The sequence below is a fragment of the Dromiciops gliroides genome, chromosome 2, assembly GCF_019393635.1.
Source record: "Dromiciops gliroides isolate mDroGli1 chromosome 2, mDroGli1.pri, whole genome shotgun sequence".
In the NCBI taxonomy this organism is placed as follows: Eukaryota; Metazoa; Chordata; class Mammalia; order Microbiotheria; family Microbiotheriidae; genus Dromiciops; species Dromiciops gliroides.
Window position 1 is genome coordinate 600,123,999 of NC_057862.1, and position 17,489 is coordinate 600,141,487.

The following is a 17,489-nucleotide window of genomic DNA, read 5'->3' on the forward strand; positions in this document are numbered from 1 at the left end:
ACCCCATTATTTAGCCATGAGGATTTTTTTTTTTGCTCTTAATTATATAGTGTGCCAGTTTTTTAGCACAGAAAATGTGCAACTTCCTTAAACATGACTCACATAAGGGAAGAAAAAAAGGTTAAGAAACTAGTTGTGAAAATAGGCTAATGATTTTCCATCCCCACGTCTTTTAGCATGTATCTATTATTTGCCTTTATTACTAAGAACTGTATTTTACTGCTCATTGCATGGATAATGCCTTTTAAATTGATTAGAATTTTCACATGATATTCAGAGCACAGTTCTCTTCCATATCTGAAAAGCTCCAATTTCCTCAGACTGAATTGATTACAAGCTAATAGCAGTAGTTAATTTTGTGGGAAAACTAAGAGGTAAGGTAAATGTTCACTGAAATTTGCATAGTTTTCAATTTCCTAATATTAACAAATGCATGCAGGGTCTTCATGAAAATCACCTGTTTTCTTTTTTGTAGAGAAAGGAAAGAAAAAGTCCTATGTATCACTTTAAATTCTTCCTTGTTAAGATAATTAGCTTATGTAGCAGTTTTTTTTTTTCTTGGTGTATGTTAGCTCAAAGAAGTACAACATAAAGTTGTGTTTTTTTTTTTATCTCTACTATTGATTGGCTATGAAGTAAGGTGGTTAGGGGCTGCCTCGCAGTTCCTCTTGGGACTATTTATTTAAATTGAAAAAAATCAGTATTACTTGAAAAAATAACAAAAACTTTGATTTAACAGTACAAAAGAGGGCACTGCCTAATCCCTCAAGTAGGAAATTGCTTTTCTTCATGATCCATTGCTTTCATACTGTTTCTGGCTGCGATTGCTATAGGAGAAAGGTAACAGAGTGGCTCTCCTTTTGCCCTATCTGTTTGAAGCTCAGGTGCTAAATTATGGTTAAAGTCAATAAATTAAAGTCCTTCCCTTCCTCTTCATCATCATCAACCTCATCAAACTTGACAGAAATGATCTGTCAGTCACAAGTGAATGTTTGTGAATAACAAGACAAGAGAAAGTTTGGGCGAAAAGGTAAAAATGATATTAAGGAGGCGGCAATAGGGTGTACTGGATGGCATTTATTATAGCACTTTAAGGTCCACAAACAGCCTCACACATAATTGGCTCAGTTGATCCTCCCAATAAGCAAGTGAAAGAATTGCTAAATCAATTCATCAGTCAACAAACATTGATTTAGCATTTCCTAAGTTTTAGGCACCATCCTATGGGTTCAGGAAACAAAGACCGAAATGAAACATTTCCTGTCCTCAAGGAACTAACTCTGTCAGGGATGGGGAAACTGCTAAGAAAGTAACAGATAAGTAAGAAAGATAAGTAGCTTGTCCATGATTATGCAATAGAAAGAAGAGAAGAGGTGATAGGATTAGAATCCAGATCTCTCCTTATTACAAGGCCCACATTCTTTCCATCAACCCATGTTAAAAGGAACATTGACTCTGTAATCAGAAGACTTGGGTCCTACTATTTACTAGCTGTCTGACATTGAGGATGTCACTAATCCTCTATGCATTCAGTTTCATGATCTGCCAAATGAGAATAATACTGGATTACCTACCACACAGGGCTTTGTTGTTGTTTGGAAAGCATTTTAGACGCCTCTAAAGTACTCTATAAGGGTGAGTTCATCAGTTTACAAGCATTTATTAATTGCTTATTATGTGCTAGACCCTGAGGAAAAAAATGAAACAGTCCTTGCCTTCAAGAAGATTACAATCCATCAAAGAAAATTACAAGTATATGTGTGGGTACATACAAGATAAATGCAATGTAAATACAAGGTAATTTGGCAGGGAACACTAGCACTGCCAGGAGCTGCTAGGTGGTAAGATGGATATAGTGCCAGGGCTGGAGTCAGGAAGACTCATCTTTGTGAGTTCAAATCTAGCCTCAGACATTTACTAGCTGTGTGACCTTGCAAGTCACTTAACCCTGTTTGCTGCCTCAGTTTCCTGATCTTTAAAATGAGCTGGAGGAGGAAATGGCAAACCACTCTAGTATCTCTGATAAAAAAAAAAAAATCCCAAAGAAAGTCAGAAAGAGTAGGATACAACTGAAATGACTGAACAACAACAATTATTAAATAGATACTTGTAGCCTTTCTGTGCATGGTTGTGCAGGTCCAACTTCATGTAAAAACAGATACCCAAATAGAGGTGACTACTGTGATGAAGGCAGATTTGTTTGTGATCCTCTTTCACTGTAATTTTTTGGCAAAATTTATTCATAATATTTAAAGTGTGAAAATTTCTAAGTCACAGAGTTAGAGGAAGAAAAACTAAAGTCTCCAAGCCAAAGAAAATAGGTTTATTGAGGGAGGGTACCTGTCTCATAATAAAGCCAGTCTCAGATCTAGGACCCAAAGACTCGGAGCCACGGGTCCCGAAGGTTTTTATACATAAACATGGCTTAAAAGTATTTATACACTATTATTTTAGACTGACTTCTCCCATTGCACCCTCAAAACACAATCAAAGTAGTACATGTTTGTAAGCAGAGCCACAAAATACAACCAAAGTAGTGCATATTTGGAAGAAGAGCCACGAACAGGTACTGAAACAACTGGTGTATATGGTTCTACCAACTTCTAGTAGGTGAATTTTCTTCAACCACATGATTCCTAGCTCAGGAGTTACTATTCTTGATACTTGACCTTTAAGCTGATGTGCATTTAACTGATAGTAATGTGGTTGCAAAACCATTTCAATGTGTTATGTATGTGGCCCTACTAACATCTATCTTACTCCATTATTAATTATTATTATTGACTTAATCTGCTCATAAAATACATGAATATGTTAAATCACAATTTTTAGTCAATATATTGATTATTACCATAATTAAATCACTTATATCTAAGGGCTGAAGAAAATCTCACTCACAGAAGTCTGAAGGAACAGTGGTTTCTTTCACTGTAATTCAAACTAAGCTTATATTGGATAACATCATTTATAGTTTTCCAGGAGGCTTTATATATATATTTGTTAATTCATTGATCATAATCAGAGCTATAACTAAGGTGAGATGATCAGGGCTTTCCCAGGGAAAATATAGAAGGTGTTCATAGCAGTTCTACTCTTTCTGTAGGAAAAAACAAACAAACAGAAAAACTGAGCTAACTCCTAAACAGCAATAATAATTAGCAGATAGCATGCTCTACCTTCCTCCTCCTGCCCTCCATACTCCCATCTCCCATCCCTACCCTGAGCTGTATCTGTACTCTGGCAAGCCCCTCCCCAGCCAAGTCCTATCCTAATACTCTGCTCCATCCCCCAGAATAGTCTCCCCAAAGTTAGTCAGGGAAGTCTCAACGTCTAAACCCTGTAGAGACTTATATACTAACACATGAGGTCTCTCACTAAATTCATCTCTTCAGGTGTCAGAACTTCTAGTTAAAGCTCTGGTCATGATCATAAACTTAGAGGTAGGAAACACTTTAGAAGCCATCTACTGAGAAAACTTTCCCACATTAATACAAGTAATAATTAGTGTAACAATGTTTCGAACCCAGGTTCACTGACTCCAAATTCAGGTCTCTTCCCACCCTCCAATGCTGCCTACACTATCATATTGGGAAGAATCCATTATTCAGCTGAAGATAGAGAAATGATTGGTCTGTCTCATTGAAATAATTCCCTAGTCAATATTTAGAACCTAAATTTTGTTAATGAATTAGATTTTGCATTTTACAGAAAATGAGAATCCCCTCCCCATCTCCACCTCCCAATCATAATAAATCCAGGTTTAATTTAAGGTCAACAATAGGGGAAAAAACCCAACGCAATTGGGTTATTCTGCCCTATTTGGGTAAAGTCCCCAAGTCTGGAAATTGTACTAAAGTCTATTGGTCTTTCAGTAGACTCATAATACAATCTAAGAGTAGACCAGCAAAATATCCATCCAAGAATATTATCAGAAAAGAAAAGCCCCAGGTATGCTTCGTTTTAATTCCTGGCATGTGTTAGATATTGAAGACCACACCATATGCCTAATGAAAGCTTCATTAGGAAGACATTAGTAGATTAATCCTACTCACTGTGTGGTTTATTTTATTTAGAATGTAATAAGGTAAGTTCATTAGTTTGCAGAGTTAATGTTTTCTACTGTACCTCAACACAACCAGAAATAATTCCACAGAGATCCATAGATCTCACTAACACCTGTCAAGATAAACACATGGTTCTCTGGGGGAATCATCTTGGCAATATATCTGAGAAGATCTAGGGGGAAAGTAACTCTTTCACACACATAAAAAAGGTACACAGTAAAAAAAAACACACATACACACACAAAAACTGATTAATGATTTTTTCAAATGCCTCAGAGGTCAGATATATCTTATACAAGTAAAGAAAAAATTGGGTCTATCCTTTCAGAATAAATATCTGGAATCATATGCTACTCCATTTGAAATGCATTTTAAGGACTTTGAAGAATATGGAATAATTATGCCATTTGAATTGAATCACTGAAAGGTTATCTGGGACCTGTAATCAAATCTCCATCAGTCCCACAGCAAATATATGAGATTATAAGTTTTGTTATAGTAATATTATTTGCACTGTTATAGTTAAGATGGTGTCAGTATTTCCATTATAATCCCCCATTTTCAGGGATTTATAAGATGGCTATAAACATTTGCTCTGCAATATACCCTGGCAGTGAGCACCTTAGTTTCATAGTAAATTTTCTTTATAAAGTATAAGAAAGAGACCGATCTTTTTTGACTATGCTTAAGACATGAGTAGAGAAAACATGATAATAGCTTCCATTATTCTTTATAATCATTTAATTTAGTGCTCAAACTAAAATTCTCTGAATCAGAGGGTGTAGAAACAGCATGTCTAGATACATGGAGAAGTTTTATATTATTTTAGAAATAGTATTTCATGGCCTAAACATACTAGGTATTCAGTAAAAACTTGTTTAATAAAGTTTGTTAAGATAATCTTGATGGAGATATGCATATCATAGAATAATGGTATTGGTAATGAGCAAAAACCATTGGACTAGTAGTTGTGATTTCAAACAGAAATAGTAACTCAACTTTATGTAACACCTTCAGGTTTACAAAATAACCCTGTGAAGTAGGTAGGCTCATTACTATTCACATTCAACAGATCACAAAACCGTGGATCAGAAAGGGAAAGGAACAGCTAGTAAATGTCAGAACTAGGATTCAAACTCAGATCTTTTGATTTTCCAACTGGACTTTTTTTATTATACCAATCTCCAGGCCATTGCAAAAATGGAGGTATTTTTATGACACTGTGCCATTTTCTATACTGGGACTTTCCAAACGCATATTTCTTCCTCTTTTGTCTAAGTTCGCTTAAAACCCAAATTCAGGTCTACCTGCAAATTTACCCAACTGAGAAGAAAACTAAAATTAAGGTTGGAAAATACCTAAAGTACCTAATAATACATTGATAACTACTTTTATTCTTTTTTTTTCCCCCTGGATCATTGATTTCCTCAGAGTAGGGAATCTCCTGGTATAGAGATTAGCAACTTTTTTTGCAACTTTATAGCCTTAGAGACTTGGCTGGGGAATTGAGAGATTAAATTATTTGCTCAGGGTCATACAGCCAACCGTGTGAAACGAAGTCTTCCTAACTCCAAAGTCCAAGGCACTCATTATACCAGGCAATGGTCATCAATTGCCTCCTAGTCCTTACTAAAAAGTCCACAAAATACATCTCCCTACTATCTTGAATGAGGGTATCAGCCACAGAATACTTTCAAAACATTGCTGTTCAATTCAACAAGTATATATATTCAACTTCTGGCATCAATTTTCCCTATAGCTGATGTTGATTTAATTTAGAACCAGTCACTTCAGGACCTGGAAGGGGTAGGGTGCCTGGTTCTATTGTTTTTGCCTATTTGAGGTGACTGGGATTAGTGGCAAATGCATTGCTGAGCCACTGTCAAGTGATACCTGAAAGATCATAAAAAATAGAAGAGGTATCATGAGATGAGAGAAGGGTAAAGGCATCAGAATGAGAAGAGGATGTACAAACTGTAGGCCATTTAACTCAACTTCCATTCTTGTGACAATTCAAGAATGCATCATTAAAGACATTGTTGGCAGACACCTAGAAACAGAAGTAGTGATTACAAAAAGCCAACATGGCTTTACTAAGAATAGATCCAAGCCAAACTAACTGAATCTCCCCTTTAGATAAGATTACTAAACTAGTAGAGGAGCTGAATTTTGTGGATAGAGCTTATCTAGGTTTTAGAAAGGCAAATAATACCTGTCACTATTCTTATGGAAGAGATGAAGAGATATGGATTAGAAAATAATATTCTTAGACAAATTCGGAACTGGTTGGATGACCTGACTCAAAAAGTAGTTGCTAATTGTTTAGCATCAGTGTGGCAGGAGGTATATGGTGATATATCCCAGGGATCTCTACTTGATGCTGGTCTTTTATATGAAGCATTTTATTTTTATTAGTGACTCAGATAAAGACATATATGGCATGCTCATCACATTTGCAGATGACACAAAGCTGGAAGGGATCACAAGCAGACTGAATGACAGAATCAGCACACAAAAGGATCTTGATAGGCTAAAACAATGGGCTGAATCTAATTCAATAGGATTCAATAGGGATAAATGTAAAGTCTTCTGCTTTGGTACCAAAAAATATCAACTTCCATAGGATGGAGGAAGGCAAGGTTAGATAACAGTGATTCTGAGAAAGGGCTGGGAAGTTTTATTTGCCTGAAACTTCAATATGTCAACAGTGAAATGAAAAGAAATGCAAAGAAGGTTAATGTAATCTTGGGATGCATCAGAAGAATAGCTTCCGACTTACATGAACTGATGCTGAGTGAGATGAGCAGAAGCAGAACATTGTACACAGTATCAATAACATTGTGTGTTGATCAGCTGTGATAGACTTGACTCTTCTCAGGTAGTTCCAAAGGACTCATGATGGAAAAAGCTCTTCAAATCCAGAAAAAAAGAACTGTGGCATCTAGATGCCGGTCGAACCATACCGTTTTTATTATTTTGTTTTTCTTTTTTGAGGTTTTTCCCTTTTGCTCTAATTCTTCTTTCACAGCATGACTAATGCAGAAATGTTTAATGTGATTGTACACATATAACCTATATCAGATTGCTTGCTGTCTTGGGGAGGGAAGGAGAAAAATTTGAAACTAAAAATCTTATAAAAACAAATGTTGAAAACTATCTCTACATGTACCTAGAAATTAATAAAATACTTTTATGATAAAAAAAAATAATCACTTCCAGAATGCAGATGGTGACAGTCTCACTAGACTGTGCCATTGTCCATAACTAGGATGATTAAGGTTCTTAAGCCCATAGCATGTTAAAAGCAGTTAAAGGCATTGAGCATGATTAGACTAGAGAAGAAAAGACTGGGAGTACAGGGTTGGAGTGGGGCATGGTCTCTGACTTCAAGTATTGGAAGTATCATGTCAGGGAAAGTATTAGATCTGTTCTGTTTGACCGCAGTGGACTTCCATCTATTACTAAAATGGGTAGGAGTGACAAAGAGGCGCATTTAAGTTTGATATCAGGAAAAGCTTCCTAACAAATGTAGAGTCGTCCAAAAGTGGAACAGCATCTCTGGAGAGGAGGTGGATTCCCCCTACTTGCAGGTCTTCAAGCAGAAGGTGGGTGACCACCTGACAGGTATGTTACAGTGTGGATCCCTGTATGGGCTTAACTAGATGGCCTTTAAGGTCCCTTCTGACTCTCAAATTGAATGATTAATCAGGTCTAACTAGGGAAATAAGATACTTTTTTTTCTCTTCCAATAAATGAAGACCACTCACTGAGCATAGAATCCATGTACCATTTGTCCCTTTTTTATGCTGGCATTATACATTATCATCTGGCTGTGTCTAAAATGTTCTGAAGTGTCAAGATTTTGGTTTATTGTTGTTTCTGGCCTAAATGGACCTAAAATATGTGTCTTTCGGGGGGCAGGGAGAGAGAACAGTTAAGTGGTAACTGGGAGACACAAGGAGACTAATAAAGATACATACTGTCAATAATCTGTATTATAACCTTGTCAGAGGCAATGTAGAATACTGGATAGATTGTTAGATTTAGATCATGGAATACTTGGGTTCAAATGTTGTCTCTATCTTTGTTAATTTGGGCAAATTACTCAATCTCTTCAAGCCTCAGGCCACATCCTGTAACTCTATTAATTTATAGTTAAAATCTGCTTGCTGGAGGGTGTTCCCACCCCCTCCAGAATGTCTACCCCATTATCTGGAATGAAATCCTTAATCTATTGACATGGTTTTATAATGCACTGAGAAAAATGAAAGGTAGCTTGGTTCTGATCTAATGAGGGAAGGACTTATTTGAGGGAAAAGATTTTGAGATGGGTTTGAAATAACAAGGGACTAAAAGGCATAGGGGCAACTGTTTCATTAAATAGAGAAAAGATGAAGAAGAAACTGAGAGGTGGAAGGAGTGGTAAATTTGAGTAGTGAAAGGGAATACACTGTTGTATGGTGGTAGATGAAGCCAGTTAGGAGTGGGGGCGGGGAGAATAGGGGTCAACCTATTCTTGAACCTGTTGAGAATTAAGAATTTGAAGGGGACTATAGTGTGACCTTATTATCATGCTTATTATCTACTACTCTTATACAATCAACTAAACAGTAAAAGGCTGACTGTGGAGAGTCTGGTGAGGAGTGATCTAGGATAGAATTAGCAGAGCCTGGTCCAAATGGTTTTTATAATTGAAATGGAAAAATAGGGTCAAACTGAGAGGCTGTTGCATGACAAAAGTAGGGCTTGATCCCGGCCTAGATGTAAAGGGTGAAGGATTGAAATCATCGCCACAAATATGGGCCTATGGGTCAGGCAAGCAGCCCTATGTGGTCAGCTAACAAAAACTGACCATACAAGATGGAGGTGCTCGGGTTAGTGATAAGGAAGAGGTCATATGCAGCACCGCTAACTTGCCAAATACTGTCCAGAAATGGTTTTAGGGGTTCACAAGAGGAGTAGCCCTTTCCCCCACCACAATTAATGCTCCATGAATGGGTGCTTTCCTTTCCCTTTCACCTTCTAATAAACAGAAATCATTATTAGTTTAATTTTATATTTAGAATAGGACTTGCCACACTTTAATTCTAGAATTCCTCTGCCTCTTCCCATTCCTTTTATCCCCTTTCATAAGTGAATGTTAGAATTATGTTATTGAGGTCTTTAATGGTTAGCAAAAAGATGAACTGAGCTTGGGATCTCAGTGAAGACTAACTGGGAAAAGTACTAAATTAAAAAGAAATGCACAAATTTATAGAATTTTGCCTTGAACTAGAACTAGAACTTAATGGCACAGGGGGACAGCTTAGGTAAAAGACTGGAAATAGTTTACTTTCATTTCAGTCAACAAATGTTTACAAAAAATGCAGATTCAAGAACTAAACAAGCAAGGACACTTGTCACCTTGGAGTTCACATTCTACTGTCTATAATACTGACTTGTTTGGTCCCAGGTCATACAAAATATTAAGAATTCAGACTAATTCAACAGGAAGGGAAGTAGACTACATTTCTGTTACTACCAGAACTTTTTCCCAAAGCATAATTGATTGGGGGGGGGGGGGGCGGTGCAGCTAGGTGGCACAGTGGATAAAGCACCGGCTCTGGATTCAGGAGTACCTGAGTTCAAATCCAGCCTCAGACAGTTGACACTTACTAGCTGTGTGACCCTGGGCAAGTCACTTAACCCCCACTGCCCCACCAAAAAAAAAAAAAGCATAATTGACAATATTCTAATAAAAATGGAAAACAAAAACAAAAAGACCGAGCATGTCATTTTGTAATTTTTATCTAAGCTCATGAGGGGGGAAATGTATTATTTTACAGTTGGTTAACCACAGAATATTGTATAAAATGTGAAAACAAACTAAATTTCAAACCTATAACCCACAGGGACCATACATGCCTTAAAGTCTCATTGATGAGGGCTTTGCCTCTTTCTCCTAAAAGGAATTGGGGGTGGGGGGGAGTGAAGGAAATAAAAATTTATTAAATATCTCCTATATGACAGGTACTATGCTAAGTGATTTCTCAGTATTATCTCTTTTGAACCTTGCAACTCCTTGAATTAGGAGCTATTATTATGCCCATTTTACAGATAAGGAAACTGAAGCAGGAAGAGGTTAAGTGACTTGCCCCAGGGTCACACAGCTCCTTTGTGTCAAAGGCCAGACCTGAATTCAGCCCAACTAGCTTGCCGGCTCTCTGCTGTCTCTCTCTCTCTCTGCTGTGCTACTTAGATGCCAGTTTTACCTAACTTTTGAGGAATAAATTCCTTTTCCACTGGAACTCAGCTTTCATCTTTTAGATACATTATACAATATAATGTTTGTTATTTTGTCATTTTAGTCATTACCAAGTCTTCATGATCCCACTTAGGGTTTTCTTGAAAAAAAGATACTGGAGTGGTTTGCCATTTCCTTCTCCAGGTCATTTTACAGAGGAGGAAACTGAAGTAAACAGGTTAAGTGCTTTGTCCAGAGTCACACAGTTAATAAATGTCTGAAGGCAAAATTTGAACTTAGTCACCCCTAACCCCAAGGCCAGTACTATATCCACTTGTGCCACCTAGCTGTTTCCACAATATAGTGGACCAGATGCAACACATTTGAGAGGTTTCATATTTGGAGTAAGTATTGGCTAGTACCATTCCACTTCATATGTTCACTGTAGTCTTTCAAAGTTCTTTGCGAGACCTTTCTTTATTATCCTCATCCTTGTCTCAGAAGATAGCTGCCTCTGGGGTCCACCTGTATTCCAGATTCAAGGTTTGCTGAACTTCTCAGTTCTCAAGGCCCCAAAGTACCTACTCCTGAGGCATTCCTTCCCTCCCATCTCATAAGCAAAGTATACAGACACCTTGAACTTGCTTAGGGTTTTCCCCCCATTATGCTGACACCAGTAGAAATGCAAAATGTAATTCTGACACATTCTTCATTTTTAATTTTAAAAAATTTGGTGCTGCCTGTGGGTTTTAATAATGCTTCCCCTCTGCTACTTTTAATGTCTACTTTTCTATTTAAAAAGCTTAGCACTGAGCTGTAAGGATTCCCAATTAAGCTTAAGAAAAACATGAAAAGGTTGGAAGTACCTGTCTGACAGCCATCCTGTTTCTTGAGACAGTAGGGTTGGTTTGGAGAGCACACGCACAAAAAAATAATTAAAGATGACTTGGCCTCTTTTGTCTCTCCATATATTCTCTCTTCTTCCCACCGTCCCTCTTTACCTTCTTCCTTTCCTTACGTTCCTTCTCTTCCCTGTTTCCAGACTTCTTCCTGGATACCATAACTCCTCACACTTGGATTTCCTTCCCACTTTTTTTTGACATTCAATTCTTGTGTTCTATCTAATGATTCAGGCTCCTAGCATCCAAATAACCTTTCCTTGCTAACAAAGGAAGGGGGATGTATGAGGAGTGTCTACTCTGGGCTCACCAGGGCTCCTGCCACCAGGAGAGATACAAAAGAAGTCATTATTCCTGGCTGTTGGGATTTACAGACTGGTTTTGGACATAAGATTAACATACATGAACCAGTCAGAGGCCATTATAAGATTTTATGCAGTTAGTACGTGTTCAGATGCTAAATTGTGTGCTATAGGTGATTGTGTTGTAGTGAGTGAAATCTGCCCATATTTCCCATGATACTCCCTACCTAAATAAAACCTTCTAGTGACTTCTTATTGCCTCTAGGAAAAACTGCAAGCTCCCTGTAAAATGTGAAAAATCTGACTCCAATTTACTTTACCTCTTTATACAATCTATGTTGGGGCAGCTAGGTGGCCTGGTGGATAGAATGCCTAGAGGAGCTGGAATCAGGCAGACTCATATTCCTGAGTTCAAATCTGGCCTCAGATTCTTACTAGCTATGGGACCCTTGGCAAGTCACTTAACCCTGTTTGCTGCCTCAGTTTCCTCATCTGTAAAATGAACTGGAGAAGGAAATGGCAACTTACTCCAGGATCTCTGCCAAGAAAACCCCAAATGGATACTTTTAAAAATACTGATTGAGGGGCAGCTAGGTGGCGCAGTAGCTAGAGCACAGGACCTGGAGTCAGGAGGACCTGAGTTCAAATCCAGCCTCAGACACTTGACACTTACTAGCTGTGTGATCCTGGGCAAGTCACTTAATCCCAATTGCCTCACAAAAAAAAAAAAAAAAAAAAAAAAGAAAAGAAAAGAAAAAGTACTGATTGAACACTCTATCTCCTATCCATCAGTAACTGTCCTCCATACCCATTGGGCCATCTTGCCTGTGTGCCTTCTTTTAAGTTCTCCCTTAGATTTAGAGTACATGCTATCTACATCTCTACCTTTCAGATTCTCTTTCATCAAGACATAGCTTAAGTGAAGGCTTTCTGTCAACAAGTTTTCCCTTCTCCCCTCAGGGGTTAATACTTTCTCCTTCTTCACTGACCTTTTATTCCAATCCCTTTATTTCCTTTCCTGTTTTATATTTGCCAGTGTATATATATCATACCCCTTCCCAGTAAAATGTAAATTCCTTGAGGGCAAGAAGGTGCTTAATCAATTTTAACTGAATTGGGAAAAATAACAACAATAATAACAATAACCTTAAAGACTATTATGATATATGTGTAGTGTGTAGTATACAAAGTGACATATATAACTCAGCATATTTGTTTCTAAAAAACAAATAATTCTGTGTGGTTAATAGTACAAGACTTAAAATTTTCCAAGATCATACAGATAATACGTGGCAATACTGAAACTCAAACCAATATTACAGATTGTTTGGGCTGAAAAAGATTGTAGAAATCATCTAATACCACCTTTTGTTACAATGTAGGCAATGAGGTCCCCAAATGCTGAAGTGACTTGCTTAACATCAGCTAGACAGCTAGATGGTGCAGTGGATACAATGTTGCATTTAGAGTCAGGAAGTACCAAGTTCAAATTGGGCCTTAAATACTTCTAATTGTGTGACCATGACAAGTCATTTAACTTCTGTCTGTCTAAATTGCCTCATCTTTAAAATAGAGATAATAATAGCACCCACCTCCAAGGGCTGTGAAGATAAAATGAGATAAAGTGCCAAGGGAACCCTTAAAGCACTATATACATTCTTCTTATTGTTGTTTATTGAAGTTACATAGCCAGTGAAAGAAGAGCTGGGATTTGAACTTCTGCCTTTTGCTAAATCCAATGTACATAATATTTTAAATGAAGTTTAATAGTGATGTCAATGGGGGCAGCTAGATGGCGCAGTGGATAAAGCACCAGTCCTGGAATCAGGAGGACCTGAGTTCAAATCTTGTCTTAGACACTTGATACTTACTAGCTGTGTGATCCTGGACAAATCACTTAACCTTCATTGCCCTTAAAAAACAAAAAAGTAACGTAAAGCCCTTAATTTGGGTAAAAAAAAAAATTAAATTCACAAAGTTAGAGTGGGGGAGACATGACATAACAAGTCATATGAAAAAGACAATGATGATTTAAATAGACTTCAAGTTCAATACACATGAGCCTGGCACATATTTGTCTCCCCGGTGCCTAGCTCTGGGGATATATATTATGCACTTAATAAAGTCATGTTGATTGATTGATACTATTTAATTTATGGCTCTTGATTGATTGTGATATGACTGCCCAAAAAAGCTAATAGGATCTGAAGTTGTTGATAAAAGTCTAATTGCTTCTTTCTGGCCAGACCACTTTTTTTTTTTCAATATAGGTACACATTTTAGGAAGAGGATGACCAGGATAGAAAAGGGACTGGAAACCAGGTCATATAAGGAATAACCATTTATCCTGGTAAAGAAAAGACTCATGGGATACATAATAAGTGTTTTGAAATATTTGAAGGGTTTTCACGAGGAATTCAACATTCTGTATGACTTCAGAGGACATATCAATTCAGAAAGACAGATTTTGTCTCAGTATATGGGGGTGGCTCCCATAAACTTTAGCTTTCCTAACTAGAACCATTCAAAAATGGAATGCATTTACTCATGTAGTAGTAACTCCCTGTTCATTTGGAGGTGTCCAAGCAGAGACTAGGTGACTGCTTGCTAGAGATATTGTAAAAGTGATTCATGTTTCAGGTATGAATTGAGTAAAATGTTTTCAGAGGTCTCTTCCAATTCTCAAAGTCTTTGGTTGTAAAGAGTAGGATAGATATTATTATCTTCACTCAATAGTCATGGAAACCAATTCTCAGACACTTTTGAAACTTGCCCAAAGTCACAGAGCTAATTAACAGTACGTAAATTGTGAACTAGAACCCTGATCTTCTGTGCTTTTCTTATCACACCACACCATAAACTGAGAGACTTAGAAATAAGAACTTTGAATTTACAACTTTTCTTCTATTTCACTCTCCTCTTTTTTTTAAAATAAACCTCTTTACTGCTTTTTTTTTCTTTTAATAAACTAAAAAGCTTTCAATTTGTTTCATGGTTGCCATCCTAAAGATTTAGTCACCAGGTAGCCAACCTATATTTGCTGATTTAGTCCTTGGAAAGCAGACTCAAAGTGGTAGCTGGATCATACTCAAAGCTTTTCTAGCATTTCAGAATCTTCTAGAGCTTTAACCCTGCTGGCATAGACTGAGAATACTAGGTCACCTCCATGTCATAGTGAGACATGGGAAAATTTGAGTGTTTTACCAAACCCCAGAAAATTTTAAAGCCTGCTAGATAAACTCCATAAGCAGTCAAGAGTCTGGCTATTCAGACAGGAAAAATGAAATTAATGAAGAGTGCCTATTTGTCCACATCATATACTTCCATGTATAATCTATACAACTGGTCCATAAACATATGTGAGTTCCATCAGTTCTTTCTACCACCAGAAAGGTGTTCATTGAGGTCTTAAAAATATTACACATAAAGATTAGAAGTTAACTAAGAATGACAGGAAAGGTGTGTGTGTGTGTGTGTGTGTGTGTGTGTGTGTGTGTGTGTGTGTGTGTGTGTTGTGGGGGGTTTACAATATTTGGAAGAAGTTTTCTTGTTTCAAAAGCTTCACGGTGTAAGACGAAACCCCACACCAGTCATTAGGTCATTAGACCTGGGTTTGAGTTTTTGTTACAATATTTTCTGTCTGACCTTTGACAAGTCACAGGCTCTCTGAAATATCATCTTGCCCATCTGAAAAATGGGGATAATATTTGAACTGCCTATCTCAAATGGTTGTTATGAAGAATGTCCTTTGTAACCCTTAAAGCACTATTTGAATTAATCCTGATTGTTATTCTTGTGGTTCCATGGGAATGCTCAGAAAGAACAAAATAATAATTTTAAAAGGAGATGGAAATGTTGGATAGGAGTCCAGGAGAAGAAGTATGGATTGAAAAATCATGATTTCAGAAATATTGCCATTCAAGTCATAGTTGAAACTATGAGACTAGATGAGATCTTTAAGGGAAGAGTTTTTATAGATGTAGGTGTTTGCTGCCTAAGCATTACCTAAATGTACAGCAGTTGTAAAGTTGACAAGTCTCATTCAAAATTAGTCATGATATATCATGTTTCCTAAATGCAAAAGAAGTATTTAAATTTATAGATTTCCCTAGGTGCAAGATAGCAATATATCCAACTATGAATTAATATGTAGGTGACTGATTGAGTTGATTCATTTATTTAGAAAATAATTGGTTTTTTTCAGAATATGTTTGTATAATTGTTTAAAATTGGAGTTTATTCAATTAAATTCAGCAAACAAATTTGAATTGAGTTTTAAGATAAGTGTATGAGGAAATATCACATATATGGGTAATTAGTAAACTATTTTAATTTATTTTTCATTGAGAGTTCTTAAACATAAATCAAACCACAGGACACTTATAGCCACCATCAGTCAACTCATATAGAAACTCTTTATTATACCTAGTGCTAACCTATGTTTTTGTTGCTATTCCCTCCTCCCAATTAAATCATGAACCATGTGGAAAATAAATCCATTCAATACCTTTAATCATGCAAAACTAGATTTAGAATTATAGTTTTAGAGTGTTAGTCCTTTGACTTTGCCAGTTCTTTGAGTCATCATTTTCATTATCCTTACAAGTAACTTTTACAGTTGTCTCACTTACACTTTCTACCTTACAGGGTTACTGTAAAAAGTAAGAAATATGCCCATTTCATTGCTAAGGAGACTGAGGCTTACACGCATTGTTCTATGCTCAGGGTTAAACAGCTAGTAAATGGCAGCAAGAGGAACTTCCATAGACCAAAACCCAGGTCTTTTTTACTTTCGCATCCATTACTCTTTCTAGTATACTTCAAGATGCTACTTTTTGTCCAATAATTGGCTATTCAGGTTTTTAATTTCCTGCTTTAGCTAGGAGTGGGATATTTAAGTCTCAGGTCCCCTTGATGAAATTTCTTATTTTAATCTGTTGTATTAGATAAGTACAACCCCATCTCCTCTCATAAAATAGCACATCAGTTGTGAGCTCTTAAGGGGATCTTATTTTGTATATGTGTGGGTCCCCACCCTACACTTACTTCTCTTTTTCTCATCATCTCCCCTCCCAGCTCTTTAGAACCAAATTCACTTATCCTCTATCCTATGTGTTTTTTTTTAATTCCTTGCATTTTTACTGCTGCATATGAGCTATGATGCTGTGGCTCAACATTATCAGTGGTAATGAGAACTCTTTGTTATAAGTAATGTGTGTAATTACCAGATCATCAAAACTGATGCTTGAGTAGATAGTGTCAAGCCATATTTAGAAGATTGGGTTTGAACACCTGGTGGAACAAGTTTCATCCAATAAAAAGAGCGGAATTCATTCCTTTTTAAGATGTAAGTGAGCTCTCAAGACAGTGGCACATCTGAACCACCAAGGTAGGGGAATGGGGCCTTTTACCTCCTTAATTTGGAATGAGAAATCACCTGCAGAAGAGACAGAGTTGCTTTTTTAGGTATTCCCCCTAACGGTGTCCACGTGTCCCTTTGATATGTAGAGAATTAAAGTCAGAGGGAAATCTGGGCGATTTTTGTGGGCAGCTAGACTCAGCCTCCCTCTTTAACATAGGCTCGTCCTCTGCATTGCATCCGAGCTTCGGTGATTTGCTGTTTGGAGACTGCAGATTTGCATAGAGCCCCTTCTCTTCGCAAGCGTGTGTGTGTGTTTTTTTTTCTTCTTCTTCTTCTTCGGGTTCTTCTCTCTGTCTCTTTCTCTCCCTCTCTCTCTCTTTCCCTTTTCCCTGCCTACTTCTTTCAGAAGGGTGCACTATTCTGTCGGAAAACATCAGCGGGTATTACTGTCAATAGTCAAACCACTGAGATTGCATTGGAAGCAGTCTGATTATCGCTGCCTTCGCTCGTGGTGAGAGCTGGCTGCCCAGAGATTGCCTGTGCGAGCGAGGCGAACCGGCTGGAGCTGAATGGAGGGAAGAGGAGGATCAATTTGATGGGTTTTTTCTTCACCCCTTAAAGGAGCTTTGGCCGGCGAAG

The 17,489-nt window shown here is 37.3% G+C and overlaps 1 protein-coding gene across 26 annotated transcripts in view; it reads left to right on the top strand.

Moving 5' to 3' along the window:
• The window catches only part of NRXN1 (neurexin 1), a 1,484,103-nt gene that overhangs the window by 905,191 nt on the left and 561,423 nt on the right, over positions 1-17,489 (top strand). The gene's annotated exons all lie outside the window — the stretch shown is intronic.